The following is a 14648-nucleotide window of genomic DNA, read 5'->3' on the forward strand; positions in this document are numbered from 1 at the left end:
GCTTTCCATTTTTAGTATTTATATAATGAAAATATTTAAAAGTCCCTCGGCTCAGCTATGTATTCGAATCGAACCGCGTAAAGTTTAATATTAGCTGATAAAAGTTCGGTTAGAGTAATCTGACGCATTAGAGTGGTCCAAAAAAAAAAGTTTTTCGTACGCTAATGCCCCAACCGAATTTTGAAAATACAGTAAGATTCGGTTTTTGGCACGATTCGTTTTTTGCATGCTCCCTTTTTGGAACCTTCCGATTTTGGCAACATTCTTGTTGTACATAATAAGTCTTTAAAAAATTTTGCAATAAATATTTTTTTTGTTCCAATTGATATAACATTTGACTTTATTTCCAAACATGGGAGTTTCAATACATTATTGTGATAATTTTGCAATGTTTTCGCAATGTTGTTTTAAAACAGCATTACGCATTTAAGGGTTAACTATATTTTACACTATACGTGTTGTATTTAATGATTACAATAAGTATATAAATGTAGTATTTATGTATAATATAACTGCTAACATAGTAACTGGTGTCTGACGGAATATATTTTTATAGCACGACCCAGAGTCTGTGCACTTTACGAGTCAGGAATGCGCTATAAGGCTCGTTGAATTTCTTGTTTTAGAACAGCTTGAATTTCTTGTGTTTGCTTATATTTTCAAAATTCGATTGGGGCAATTACCGCACGAAAAAACTATTTTTTTCACCACTCTACCGACGTACTACGTAAATTTTTAGGATAATACGATTGAAAGAATTTTGGACTGTCAACAAAACATATTTTGATTTGGAATTTCAAAACACATTTTGGACCACCTAATTATTCCTAATCATCGCACGGAAACTTGCGCCATGAAAGGGATCTGAGCAGTTGATTCCCCATTATAAGGCGCTTACTTTGCAATTCCAAGGACTGCTTAGAGCGAATTTACAAACAAACAACATGGGTGCTCACTCCGTATATTTTCATAAAACTAGCAAAGGCTCAGCGATAACGGACACGCACAATTAAACTCAAGAAATGTGCATCAAACGTTCTACGTAGTGCATTGTTCTAATCAGCACCTAACGATAACACTGAACTCTTCCACTTGATTCCATTGCTCGTTTTAAATTTGATGTCAATGTCACCACCAGACTCCGAGCCGTTCATGGACCAATTTCGTGCCCAACTTGAATGCAATGCGATTATGGCATCGCATGCAATGTGTACTAAGTAGGTACTTCGCCGCCATATAGCACGTGGATCGTGGTCGTTGTTAGTGGGACGCAGTGATGTGATTTTTATTTTCGGTGATTCAGCGCTTGCCAAACGATCATCTCAGAGAAGACGCGGGGTACTGCTACTGATAAGCCACATTCGCGCAGCTGATTGTTTGTTGATTTTCCCCCGCGAGAGAGAAGTTGAGTGATTTGAGCGCACTGAAGGCCCTTTTGTTTGTCGGATTGTATTATTGTTATTATCGGTGTGCTGGTTCACGAGCAGGCAGCCTGGACCGTTTGATTGGTGCATCGGGCAAGGTTTTAATTGCGGTTAGACACTCGAGCGGTTCGGTTGTGCTTTTTCTACGTTGTCTCCTAGCGTAGCACCAGTTTGCGAGGTCCGGTTGAGGGTGCAAAGTGAAGTTTCCAGCTGAAGTGCTTTGATGTGAGGTATTTTCTTAAAACTGGATCGTTTTCGAAGGTGAAGATGAGTACAGTGTATCGCGGTTGTGCTGAACATAGAAGAGTGCCCTTATGCGTGTAGATTTGAAAGAAGATTGTGGACACAGTGTGCTAGTTCCGAGCAATATAATTTTATAGAGGTTATCAAAGCTTCGTGCAGCCAAAGGCGAAGAAATATCTGAAGTGATTGTCACAGAGCTCGATTGATTGTATATGACAACTACGACAGGAGAGAGATAAGGCATCAACGGCTGACGTCAGTGGAAATTGAATAAGGAAAAGTTAACTTTTACCAGCCAATATTAGCACATGACTACAGGCAACTATCAAGATCTACATGCAGCCGAATAGTTTTCCAGCATAAGTTTTGGTACAGATGTTTGATTGCTTGAGGTAATTTTAATCACCTGACTTTTTTGAGGTTATCAATAACTGAACTCATTGGTTTTATAATTTATCATCGGCCGGTGCCCTACATATTGGGGTTTTCAACAAGTGATTATTAAAGCAATCACAATGTGAATGCGGGTATTTCAGTTAAGTTGGGCTCAGATGACTAATGTAGATCACGTCACGGTGTTGGTTGGGAGATAAAAACCAGTGGTCCCCGATCTAGGAGACTATCATACCGTTTGCCTTCATTTATAGAGGACCTTGTTTTTCTCTTATCATCTTTCATATTTGTCTGTATACTCAACCGTCTGTTGATTGCTTCTATCTGATAAAAAAAAGTAATGAGCACTCTGCGCCAGCCAGCAGCAACTTTAGCACAAACGGCGAAGATAAAACTTTTGTTTCTTTCTGAACTAGGGATACCCAACAGGGTCTGATAATCTGATGATGAGCAATGCAACAAATTTCGGGTGCTTTTAGGAAATAGAATCTTCATTTAATCAGCACCTTATACTGTGAATATAATGTTCTTGAATTAATTTATTCAAATGCTAATAACAATCCTTTCGGCGAGGCTATCAGATTTTTTAATCACTAGACTCTTAGGTTATTATACGTATTCATTTATACCAATTATTGAAAGTAGAAAAGAATATCAACATTCTCTTTTCATTAAAATAGAAATTTTTAAAAACCTCAATAGAGCTGGGTTATTGACATGAGTCGCTGTCAGAGAGATCACAAAAATCAGACCTGAGCCGCGATAGGCTTAAAATAGTTAGACGTGAGAATCCAGCTTACAGCTAATCGAACCATATTACATATAGTGAAGTTATTGTAATATAAACTCGGTTGCTACTCTTACATGTGTACTCGTTTTGGATTGGTATGCGTATGGTATGGTATTTTCTCGTACCTCACTCCAGCTCAGGTTATCCTATGTCAAGCATCAATATCTAAAACACGTAATGTAATATAATCGAAATAATATTTTGATGCTAGAATTAGATTGCAATTTTAACTTCATATAAATTTTGATCGTATAATATAATGACACATTTGATTTGCATTTTGCTGTAATTACAAACATTCAGTTTAGCCTTGCTTCTTTAAGGATATATCGATATTTGCCCAAAAATCAGAAAATCATCTTAGTTCTGAGCAATTGGCGTTTGTGATTTTCTTCTTTGACAACGGAAATAGGATGTTTTTCAATCGATGCTACATAAAAATCTGTAGTTATTTTAAAAATGTTGGAATTTTTTCGTTTCCCTTCTCAAAAAATTAACCCCAATATAATCTGGATACGAAATTATCTCGACCGTGCTTTTACTCACGGAAAAAATCCGTTCATAAAGTTATGAACAAAAAATCACGATTTCCTGAGCTGAGAGATTTACGAAAATCGTGACCAAGTTCCTGAAATTATGGATACCTCGTATTCACGAAACTATGTGTGATCTTAAAAAACTAGTTCGCACAAAAATGTACATAGCGTTACATTGCAATTTTTGGTTGAGTTACTGTGGTTGTTCCCTGGACATGTTTAGTGTTTGTTATGATTCTTGTTCATACTTTGGGAATACACTGCTTTGTAGTATATCAACTGAAACGATGGTTATGGTTTCAGGAGCTTAGTCGCAATTTTCATAATTTCTCTTCATGTTTCTATGATATTTTATTCATGAGTTTGATATCGGATTTTTCTGGTAGAGTTGCACGATTTATATTCATGATTTAAGGGTTTAGTCACAATATTCGTAATTTATATTCGCGCGTTTTCGTGATATTTTATTCACGAGTTTTGCGTTTATTTTCTCTAGCAGAGTAGTGTGACTTGTGTTCATGATTTCTGGTTCTTGATAACGATTTCCGTAATTCCTATTCACGTTACCGTGATATTTTGTAAGTAGCGGTTTGCCCATTACTCGGGTTTTTGTTTGCCCGGCGGACCCTTCTTTTCAGGGCGCCCAGGGTGCCTCTACCGGAATTTCGGATTTTCGTATGTAAACAAAACAATAAAAAGGGAAAACAAATAAACTAAATTTTACCGTGTTTATTTACTCCGATCTTCTCTGTTCTGCACACTTCGATGATGCTGCTGGTGGCGGATCTGACGGGCGGTTTCTTCCAACCGGCCGGGACAACAACGGCCGAGTTCTCGCGATTTACGTTGGCTGCTCCGGCAGCGGTCCTTGGCTCTTAGCTAGGGAGGTGGGCTTGGCTCCTTTGTTGGAACCTCCCTAACGACGGTGGTGATAAATCACCGGATCGTCTACTTGTCGTAAACGATCCCGGAAGTCACCGCAGTGATCTTCCCAGGGAGAACCTTTGTCCGCCCTGCTTCGTTCTCCTTGGCGATGAACTGTGGAGGAGAGCTTGGCTCATTCGACGTTTCCTCCACAGTGAGAGCGGTCGGTGTTCGGTTCCTTGTTAATTAGTCGGGGTAGCGAAAGAACTCCTTAAGACGAATGACCTATGAGGTTAAAGCCTTCAATTAAATAAACAAACAAACAACAAACAAAGGACTCCTTTGCAATTAGCTAACCCCTATTGGCGAACCGACACCACACTATACACTGGGCCCGAACCACGAGCCGGCACTTTTCGACAGGGATTTTATCTGTCGCACACGCGCACTTCACCTCCCGGTTAAACGTGGCGGGAAACTGTCCCGAAAACAAAATAAATATTCTGGACGTCTGTTCTAGGTCGTAATCCGTCACTTTCTCAAAACTCGATGGCCGTCTTCCTCACGACACGACAAAACAAACACCAACACCAAAAAAGCTGTACCGCCGCATAGCTGCCATCGCTATGTGTAGCATAACCAGCACACTTATTGCAGCAAGCGGAGAGCGGTGGCCTAACTAAACCCTATGTTACGTATATACAAATATTTAACAAATATTACTACACCTATCTAATCTAACAAAATCGTCCACAAACAAAAATATAAACAAAGTTTAACGTAAAAAGCGAACGATCATATGGAACAGTGGTGAGCATAACTAAAATAAACAATACACTCTACGGAGAAAGTACGCACAAATAGGTATATTTCCACCCAGTGCTGAATTGTTACCCTGACGTGTTACAACTTTAGTCACACATAGAATGATTTGTGTTCATGATTTCAGGATCATAGCCACGTTTTTTGATATTTTAATCACGAGTAGTGTAATTTATGTTCTTGTTTTCAGGATCTTAGTCACGTTTTTCGTAATTTATATGCACGTTATCGTGATATTTTATTCTTGAACTAATGTTCGAATTTGACACGTGCAGTAATGTGACTGCTGCTCACGTTAAATTACTATCAGATTTGTTACTCCGAGTAACGTGACGATATGATTTGGTACATAAAACCGTAAATGATTCGCGGTATCTTGTTTTGTGAACTACTTCATCAGATCTGTGGCTCTATAATATATTTTTGATGCTCAACGCAGTTATCGTTTGCTGTCTGGACATCACATTGAACCTTATCGAATAAATAATGATATTCGAGTCCTAATAATTTGCTTATATCTGCTGCTCCCATCCTTTACTAGTCGCTATAGCAATGTTTTTCGACCGGGGTGAATTCACCCCCACGGGTACGTCAGATTATGAATTATTCCGGGTAAATTTAAACTTGTTATCCTAATATTTCCATCGAATTATTGACTCTATAAAATAGACAATAATTCGATGGAAATATGAGGATAATAAGTCGAAATTTACCCGGAATAATTCATAATCTGGCGTACCCCTGGGGGTGAATTCACCCCCGGTTGAAAAACACTGCACTATAGGCTATACATAACTATATGGCATTTCACGATAAAACCTAAATTTTGTGCAATAGTTCACGTGAAAATTTCAAGACCATGTGCAGAGTTGCATGAAACAGAAAATGATTACGGATGTATTCTAAATGTCACAAGCACTCAAGATAGATCGTGAATCATGTACTACAAGTCATGAACTAGTTCTCAAATCCATGACCAATATTTTATGATTTTGTGAACTATTTCACTACATGAATAATCAGTCGTGAAAATTATAGTAGGGATCATGAACTAGTTCACGAACATTTCACGGCCGCACATGGTCTGGTGTGACTATTATATTAAGGATCATGAATGAGTTCACGTTTCTATGAACAAGACTTCATGATTTTGTGAACTATTTCAAGAGCACGATTGGTTCACGCATACATGAATAATATTTTTCAATTTTGTGATTTATTGCACTAGCTCAAATGGTAAGTAACGGGCGTTCAATAAAAAATGAGATTTTTTTCAGTTATGTAGCTAAAAAAACAAAAAAAGTCAGCGAATTCAATATTTTTTATTAAAAACATAATGTTTATTCTTGAAAAAAAAGTCAATGAATATTGGAGCAACTTAACCGCGATACTCTCACAAGAGTGCTGGACGGCACTGACGTCCATCTTCCGGATACAATTCCGGATCCTGGTGGTCAACTGCTTAGTATCCTTGGCCCGTCAATTATTTTTGAACACTAGGGCACTGAGGAAGCCGCAAAAATCCTCAATCGGACTGGAGCAAGTTTGATGGGTTCTTTTCTTTCGGCTCGAACGGTATCTTTTTCTGCTCAAGATACTCCAGCGTCTGCATAATGGGAAGACGCCTTGTACTTCCCATCCGCATGATACTCCTTTAAGGGGGTAGTAATAATCTCAGCGTGAAAAAAACATTTTTTGTGATTTTTTTTTAGATTTTTGCGTGAAGCGAATTGATCAAAACTTTTGTATATTATAGTATATCATTTCAAAAATATGCTGTAATTTTTCTATGAAAAATCTACAAGGGGCAGCCCTATGGGGTTGCACGAGCTGAAAACGTAGGACTATACTACTTAATGTAAAATATTTATTTTCTTAGTACATTTATAGTAATAATCAATCGAATATATTGCTTACGTATGGTTTAATCACAACCAATCAACATCGAATATTACATATTGAACCAAACCTTCTTGGTTATCAGGTCATTTCATTTGTAGTAGGTGATCGAATCCGATTAAACTTATATAAGAAGATCTGAAGAAAGAAGACAGAAAACTGTGACCGAACTAATATCTGGAACTAAATCTTTATAGTATAAGATTGGCTTGTAAAACCTTTTCGATTGTGTGTGGTAAAAAACCCGGACCAGTGAAGAAAAATCAAATTTCAGACAATATTATCACATTTCATGTATAGATCAAGCATTCTAGTTATATTTTGCCATTATTATAACTTTCCTAAAGTACGCATACAAATATAGCAAATGTAGTGGTCTTAATCATATATCGAAACTATAAATATATAAGAATCGAAAACAATTTTATATATGCACAAGATGCGTTTTTGCAACGGTTTTTCAAGTGGCAGTGTATTCATTCATAAATAAGGCTTTGTAGTATGTACCTATTAGTAGAATCAAAGTACTATAGGCTGAGTGGAAATGAATCACGTGATGAGGAAATTAATCAATGAATTGATTGAACGTAAATAATAAACTTTCATTGTGCAATTTAGTAACAAATTAGATCTATCTACCTACAGTGACATTACAGAAAAATCTGTAAATATGGTGACCCTGCTAACAAATCAGATAAACCTACCTATACATTCGCCTCAAACATTAAACCCAAGCGCACAAAGCAAAATGAATCAACGCTGATGATGATGGGTAGAGCGAAAGAGACAACTAATACCACGACACTATGTTAACCGTGTTTGCAAATGGAGCTCGCATGTACAAACTATTTTGTGTACGAATAATTATACATAAAAGTGTGCTGGAAACGAGCACAACACAAAAGATAGCATACGGACAAGCTCATTCGCATTCACTGGGTAGCGTACCTGACTGTAAAAGCACACAGCGCAGTGATCTGCTTCGCCTGCCGCTCAACAGGCGACTGAGCTGCAGGGTTGCCACATTAAAATCTGTAATTTTTCGTGAAAAAATCTGTAAATCTGCATCGCGGGAAAAAAAATCTGTATCGAAAATCTGTATTCAAAAATTAACTAGAAGCTTCCCAAAAAATAATATTTTGACAATGAAAAATTAATTAATCTTTGTTTGTAGAACAAATGATATCAAAATTTGGCACTTTTGTTCCACGGCTTAGTGATTTCTTAAGGTCTGAGTGTTTTAAGTGTTATTCGAAATTCTGATAGACTGGGTACTACATATCTACACTGAAAATCTGCAAAATCTGTATTTTAGCCAAAAATCTGTAATCTGTATATACAGATTCTTGGTCGTAAATTATCTAGAAAAATCTGTAAAATACAGAATAATCTGTATATGTGATAACCCTGCTGAGCTGCTTTGGCGAAATCCTTCCGTTTAAATAGTCGATGATGACGTCATTCATAGAAGCGTAGCGCGCTAGGTACACAAATCTGTCGTGCTGGACTAGGGAAGCGCTATCTTCTGTGTGTAAATGAGCGATATTTTGACTAGGTTGTTCATTATTTAAATTTTTAATGCCATGATATCAAAAATCTTTGGGTTTATCTATTGGAATCTATTCTTAGAAGTATTTCGGGGCGACATGCGCAAAAATTTTGAAAATTTATCGTGACATGGCTGAATTATATGCGTTTAAAATTGGACCACCTTTCGTTACATACCATTTTTGTGGAATTTGCAACGTGCACCCCTACATCGAAAACAAAGACGTAGTCCTACGTCAAAATATCGACAAACAACTCGGTTGCGAATCTTTTTGTAGAACGTCTCCTGAAAACCATGATTTGCGGTGTTACCTGCCATTCCAAAACTACTTCATCGATTTCTTTCAAACTTTGCATACACATTCTATATAAAAAATACCTAACCCCTACGTTGAGTTTTTGAGATAAATTTTCAATTACCCATTTAAAAAAAAAAATTTCTCCAAAAATTTCGCCTTTTTATTAGTAAACACCCCCTTAAATGAAAAAATATCTTAAAAAGCTCAACGTAGGGGTTAGGCATTTTTAACATAGAATGTGTATGCAAAGTTTTAAAAAAATCGGTTAAGTAGCTTTTGAATGGCAGGTAACACCGCAAATCATGTTTTTCCAGAGACGTTCTACAAAAAGCTTCGTCACCCAGTCGTTTATCGATATTTGTGCTTAAAAAAATTACAGCATGTTATTAAAATAATACACTATAATGTACATAAATTTTGATAAATTTTCTTCACGTAAAGTTCCAAAAAAATTTGCTAAAAAGTGTTTTTTTCACGCTGAAACCTTTCTTAACAAAGGCAGAAGAATTTTCTCAAGACACTCCTCCTGGTACGCCAGACCGCTCGGCTTGAACCACGCCTTTGGAAGCCCTCTGTTCGATATGGCGATATACAGCATAACTTTTTTTCAAATTTATGTTGGAATAGTTGCTGTCATTTCCTGGAATGTGGGTTTTCGAGAGCGGAAAGTATCTTTCGTCGTTCAGCACGAACGACGTCCCGCGTAGTTCTTCGCCATCCACCAGCAATGCGACCTCACGATCGCTATCTGCTCGTCCGTGTCTTCTTCCGACACATGATGTCCTGAGGGTTCGGTGAATCAAGATATGGGAGCAGTGATATTTTCAACCGGCGTCGCGCAAACTCGTTCCGTCCTTGTTGTCGAACAGCTGTTTCAAGGCTTCCTTCTTCTTCTTCGTCATTATCTTCGTCGAATGGCCGCTACCGGCCTTCTGCACCACGCTCAGGGATGCTAGGATTCAGTAAATTGTACTCACCGGCACGTTTTCGTCGCGAAAGGCGTCCACCGTCAACTTTTTTCTACGATGACCATGCGTTTCGTAAAACCGTACAACGCGCTCGCGGAGTGCTTGCTGCTTTGACACCATCTTCGATTGAACTGACAGCACCCGAGCGAAAAGAAACATGCCACCCATTTCTAGGGAGTCAAGAGAGCATTTCTCTTGGAGAGAAAAAAATTACGTTCTTTACTTTAATTACAGAAAAGTATTGAAATCATTCTCCCTCTCGCAGGGTGATGGGATTGACGGTATTGTAAACATCATTAAGCCACAATAGATTCAATAGAGTTATCTAAATGTAAGGACCTTCGCTCTTTTTAGTTTCTATTTGCACCAAGTTCTACTACTAGAGGTTAATTAGCTCTCATGTTAATAATCCACCAATCATTATGACTACTCAGGATTTGATTTATATAAAAAGCCCGCTTCAAGATGTTGATTACAATACGCCTCGATAGTAGCATATCGAGGAGGCCGAGAGGGCTGATATAAGCTTTTTTCTGTTCTATACCTTTCCTCTATTTACCCGCTCATAACCAACAATCAACCAGTAACAAATAGATAATTGAGAGGATGTGCTATGTGTGGTGGTTGGCTATTCAAGTATTAGTAGTGTTTGAAGTACTAATGTATGTCTTTTATGTGATGATCACAACTTCAACTGTATCTTGTACCTGTCTAATCTATTACGTCTCTCATATATTGTCTTTTATTTCTTCTTTTCGAGTCATATACTGCCATTCTACACCCGCCTTCAGCTGGGTCAGCAAAGAACCTACAAACCTACAAAAATGCCCTCGCGCACGCGATTACGAATCGGTCACGTCCGGAAGTCTGTCCTTGATCCTAGAAGCCTGGGTCCATGCCTTCAGCTGGACCAATTAAGAAAATATGCTCATACCTATTAAACAACACGTCTCATGGCGACATAATCGGGAATCCTATCGATATAATGGATCCCAATCTCTGCCAGAGTTTTAAGAGCACACCGAAAATTTGATATCAGACTCACGGTTCGCGCGACCATTCAGGAACACACGCAAATATATTACAAAGTCACGTTAGCGTTAGAGCCCCCCGCGATTTTAAAAGCAACCTACGCCCACTAACTCGCAAGCATGATTACACCCCGGTAATAAGGTGAACGCCTCAGCACAAACTTTTCAACGCGATCTAAAGCGTAAACCTACAAACTTCTGCGCTCGCACCATCATGAGTCGGGATCGTCCGGAAGTCTCTATCCTCGGTACTAACAGTCTAGGTCCATATTAGTTAATAAAACTTGATAACATACTTGATAACACTCCGGTAATAATGTGAAAGTTTTAGTACATACGAAGTTACAAACGCGGTCTCAAACGCGAATCTGCAAACGCGCGAAATCATGAATCGGTCACGTCCGGAAATCTTTACTCTTCATTCTAGTGATATGGAAGAACCCACTTTTTTCTAGAATCTGAACCGTACACGAAAAAATAAGTATCAGCTTCACGGTCCGCGCGCGATCATTCTAGAACACACGCGAAAATGCGAAAGGCACACGGTTATAAAATAGAATTTATACACGCGAAGTTACATACACGTTAGCACACGCAACACACAAACGCACACGCGATCGAACACGCTAACGTACAAATGCTCGAGTCCTTCGCGATGATACACGCTATTGCAAGTCCCTACACCCGCACATACCTGATCTATACAATACATATCACATTCAGAATCACGACCCGCTACAATTGGTCTAAAGCAGTTTTTTAGTGGGCGCCATTCGCCTGTCTCGTCTGCAAATTGTAGTATGTGATTCTGACGGGGAGCCCTTCCAAGAACCTAGCTCTACAGCTCCAGTAGGACAACTCTCGAAAAAAAATTGAGCAAGTAACAGGGAATCTCCGAAATTTTTCAGGAATGATTTTTTTTCACCGAAATTCCTCAAATAAACATTTCTAGACGAACATGTAAAAACGTTCTTAGTGCAAATGAGAGTCTCTGTTTACTTTCTCTTCCGTTAATAACTCTGCCGCTGTTAAGTTTGCCCCTTAGCATAATATTGAAACTGATGGATATCGAACATGGTGATCGTTGTTAGCAAGCATGCGATCATGTAAACTACCTTTGAAGAACAACTATTTTTGAATGAACTTGTGTAACAGTCGGTTCAGTTGTATTGAAGTGCATAATGACCGATCCATTCATATTCAGACCAACGAGACGGATACCAATTGAACCGTGGTAAAGCGGCCGTGAACATGCATGCTACCAAGCAACATCGATTCGTGATTGAATCAATCTAAAACAACTCAAAACCGTCTGTATTTCTAAACCGTAAACGCCACAGGTTAGCCATAAATTTAATCCTTGTCCTTCTCCATCGCATTGTTTCGAAGTAGAATGACATGAGTTTATTTTCACCAACCTCGCCGCTTAGGAACAGAATGAGTAACTGAATACCACCTTTGTAGTTGCGGTTTAGCCGATTTTCGTAACCTGTTCATTTTAGGAAATCGTAATTTTTTCATGAATTTATTAACAGATTTTACCATGTGCTATTTACTAGTAGTTAATTTAGTAGTTAATTTCAAGTGCACGGCCTGATCGTTCAAACAACCGTAATCTATAATGAATCGGTAATTTTATTTATTCCCCCATTTTCCAACTTGTTGCAATGAACACACAAGTGTTGGTGAAACTATTTAAATATTTAATCATAGTATCTTACTTCGAGTTAACTCCCAAAACAATAATCTTACATTTCAAGTTCAGCTTTGCATACAAAATCGAACCGATTATATCTTTGTCGGCGTTCGACAAGAAAAGAAAACCCACTTGCGTAGAGCCAGCTACCAACCGCACCTGAATGCGACGACTAAAACCGCAATTAAACAAGCAGCAGCGAATTGAACTGCAAACAAATTTATTTAATCGTTCAAAAGCATGCTGCATACGAGCGCCATTAGCTCAGCTGTTATTTAGTGATTGGGTATGATGTGTGCAAATGCGTGTGAAATTTTAAGATTTTCTTTCTGAAACAGAAACAAACGCGGAATATTTCACGGCTGAAAGGTCTGAAAGTGAGTTAATGGGATGAAGTCTTGGTGATTTGTGGCACGCATCGTGCTGGTGCGGTACCTATTTATTAGCTGCTTGATTAAAAGATTTAATAGCCTGTTGAAGCTGTTAGCAATTTGAAGCAGGATAAATTAGAAATAGACACTGAAATAAGTATTGAAGATTTGTTTCGTAGTCACTCATATCTCAAAAAGGAAAAAAATAAATAAAATAATAAAATAATAGCGTCAAATTGTTACGTTGGGTCTTTAATTTCAAACTAATGTAATATTTAACCAACACTCTTAGAACAAATGAAAATTACATTTGACGTAAACAACGTAGCGACGTATTTTTTTGTCTGATAATAGTATTTTACATGTTCTGGTATGTAAAGTTAAATATTGTGACTCTTTTGATGTAAAATTCAGACGGAACGACCTAGGAAAAGCCGAACAACTCACATTTTTACATGTAATTAAATGTAAAGTTATGTGAATTGGGATGCTCCTTTTATATGCATCTGACAAGGCGTAAAGTTACTAGATTTTTCTTGCTGTGAATTTTCATTACAAAATATAGATCATTGGACGCACCAACTAACAGTGAAACTTCAGGAGGCACTTCGAAAAAATAAGATGTACGTCGTAACTCTACTGGACCAATCGTCCATGACAACTCTGTGGCATCTCCACGATGATTCGGGTTGGCTTTGTGGCAAATTTCCTCAGCTCAGGCTTTCTTGTTCAGCTTGATTGCTTCGTTGAGAGGGGTTCTTCCAGCTCGTTCCCCTCTTTCGGTGTTTATACAAGCCCTCTGACTACTGCTTCAAGCTCGGTGATAAAGTATACTTCCCCATTCCTCGTCATGGTCGCATTGCACGCCCTTATTAGTACGCCGCTCGACTCGTTCACACTTAGATTGGAGAGGATGCCCTCAAATTTAAGTCCTTCGATGAACACGTCCTTGTGAAAGATCGCCGTTTTCCATCTTCAATAGTTCAATCTGCCTCTCACGTGTATTTATGGTCGCTTTGGGTATCTCATCGTACACTCTCCAGTGCATGTATCCTGTCAGTCAAGGCTGCAGAAAACAACATTGAAGATGGATTTCCGACTCTCCCTCCGGTAAGTGCTGATGTTACTTTCGTTTTGCAAGACCTACATGTAGCTGTTACTCTGCTCAGGGTCGGCTTACTACTGGGTAATCGGAGGGGCTTCGCGGACAACTATGCAGGGTACTATCACCTAACTGCATATGGGCTATGGAAATACTAATTTGTATAATTGAAACGTAAAAGACTAGATAATTTATTAAAGAAACTATTTTTGCACGTAAAACCTTGCTTGCGTGTGTGTGGATTGTTGGTTTATACCGGTACGTACCGCTGCTGTTGCTGGTGGTTCGGGGCCGTCCTGCGAACGCTCGCGTGGCTGCTGTTGACGACGATATGGTTCGGAATCTGGTGACAATGGTGGCTACTCTATTTCTATAAATTAAGTTTAAATTTTTGTGTTTCGAATTCACCTCATCAGTAACTAGCACCAGCACAGGACATCACTCGGGACAAGTCAGTTGCTTTGAACGTTCACATGTGTCGTGCGAACTGTTTGGAATTTTTTTTGTGTCTAGTGCTAATTTGGGTACTAGTTTAGATACATCGTCTAACTGGACACCCAGATGGTGCTAGTTACTGACGAGGTGAATTCGAAACACAAAAAATAAAACTTAATTTAAGTTAGGTTTTGTGCCTTTATTTCGCTGGTGGGTTTGGCGGGTTC

The 14648-nt window shown here is 38.5% G+C and overlaps 1 protein-coding gene across 3 annotated transcripts in view; it reads left to right on the forward strand.

Moving 5' to 3' along the window:
* The first annotated feature begins 1321 nt into the window (after nucleotides 1–1321).
* The window catches only part of LOC131688848 (cationic amino acid transporter 2-like), a 65688-nt gene continuing 52361 nt past the window's right edge, over nucleotides 1322–14648 (forward strand). For 2 of the 3 annotated variants that reach the window (XM_058973420.1, XM_058973419.1), the window contains exon 1: nucleotides 1322–2059. The gene's annotated coding sequence lies outside the window, so the exon portion shown is untranslated. The remainder of the gene's footprint in view (nucleotides 2060–14648) is intronic. The other variant, XM_058973421.1, reaches the window with a different exon arrangement.

The sequence above is a fragment of the Topomyia yanbarensis genome, chromosome 3 (assembly GCF_030247195.1).
Source record: "Topomyia yanbarensis strain Yona2022 chromosome 3, ASM3024719v1, whole genome shotgun sequence".
Taxonomy (NCBI): Eukaryota; Metazoa; Arthropoda; class Insecta; order Diptera; family Culicidae; genus Topomyia; species Topomyia yanbarensis.